Below are 1,360 nucleotides of genomic sequence, written 5' to 3' on the forward strand. Positions count from 1 at the left end.
ACAACAACAACAACAACAACAACAACAACAACAACAACAACAACAACAACAACGACGACGACGACAGCCCGTATGCAGTGGTACCTGTGCCAGAGTTGCTCTCCGAGTTGAAGTTGTGTTGTCTGATCTCACTGTACCACTGCTCGGTCGCCTCCTCACCTGCAAGCGAACAAGCACACACACTTTAGTTTTAGTAAGAGTTTCACGGCACTTGCAACACAATAAGGTCACATACGGGCCGAAAATAAGAGGCGCTAAAGGCGCTTGCAACACAAAAAGGTCATGTTATAAGTGCCGAAGATTAGAGGTGTCACAAGAGAGTAACAAACACAAAAAAGAAGGAGGGGAGATAAAGACGATAGATATTTAGTTTTAGTAATTGTTTTATGGCACTTGCAATACAATAAGGTCATATAAGTGCCGAAGATTAAAGTTAGAGAGTAACAAACATAAAAAAGAAGGAGGAGAGATAAAGACAATAGATGTTTGATAGGAAAGATTGGAACAAGCCACACCAGAGCATCTGCCAACCACCCACCGATAGTTGTTTGATAGGAAAGAAGAAGCAAACCACACCAGAGCACCTGCCAACCATCCACGTTTTAGTAGGAATATTACGGCACTTGCAACACAAAAAGATTATACAAGAGGCGGAAATTACACGAGAGTAACACACACAAAAAAGGAGGACGGGAGTTAAAGACGATAGATATTTGATAAAGAAGAAGGAGCAAACCACACCAGAACACCCTCTAACCACCCACAAATTACACAAGGCAGACACTGGAATCATATTATATTCATCACCATAAGGGACAGTTCCACAATTAATGGTCACTTTTAAGGCGCTCGTATGACTTTATGCAGTTACGAGCGCCGTAAAAACCTTACCAAAATTACCAAACTAAAACTGTGATAACAGAAAAAAAGTCAATATGAAATCCTCGTGTGCAAGTTGCGCACGTTAAAGTAACTTAAAGATCCCCTGGTGGTCTAAAATCGATAAGAGTAGGCTTCGGCCGCCACCCGGGCAAAGTTCAAAATGTCCTACCAACTGATAATGTTTAATGTGTCCCGAGCGCTCGTATGACCTTATGCAGTTGCGAGCGCCGTATGTAAAACCCTCTACTATAAAAAAGAAAAAAGAAAAAAGAAATGAAATCTAGACCACCCTGAAGTAGTCGTGCGTTCTGCAGTAATCAACATAATCTGTTGTGTTTCTACGGGTCAGGTTTCCAGGATAAGAATAATTCTGACTTTGAATGTTCTCATGTCCCTATTTTGATACATCTTTCTCTCTCTCTCTTTCATTCTCTCTCTCACCCCCTCTCTCTCTCTCTCTTCCTCTCTCTCTCTCTCT

The 1,360-nt window shown here is 41.5% G+C and overlaps 1 non-coding gene across 1 annotated transcript in view; it reads right to left on the minus strand.

Moving 5' to 3' along the window:
* Positions 1 to 73: 73 nt before the first annotated feature.
* Positions 74 to 1,360, minus strand: part of LOC106013242 — a 3,956-nt gene continuing 2,669 nt past the window's right edge. Inside the window, exon 2 of the transcript XR_004859175.1 lies at positions 74 to 159. This is a non-coding gene — a transcript (uncharacterized LOC106013242). The remainder of the gene's footprint in view (positions 160 to 1,360) is intronic.

Source organism: Aplysia californica, unplaced genomic scaffold (genome assembly GCF_000002075.1).
Source record: "Aplysia californica isolate F4 #8 unplaced genomic scaffold, AplCal3.0 scaffold00738, whole genome shotgun sequence".
NCBI classification, from domain to species: domain Eukaryota; kingdom Metazoa; phylum Mollusca; class Gastropoda; order Aplysiida; family Aplysiidae; genus Aplysia; species Aplysia californica.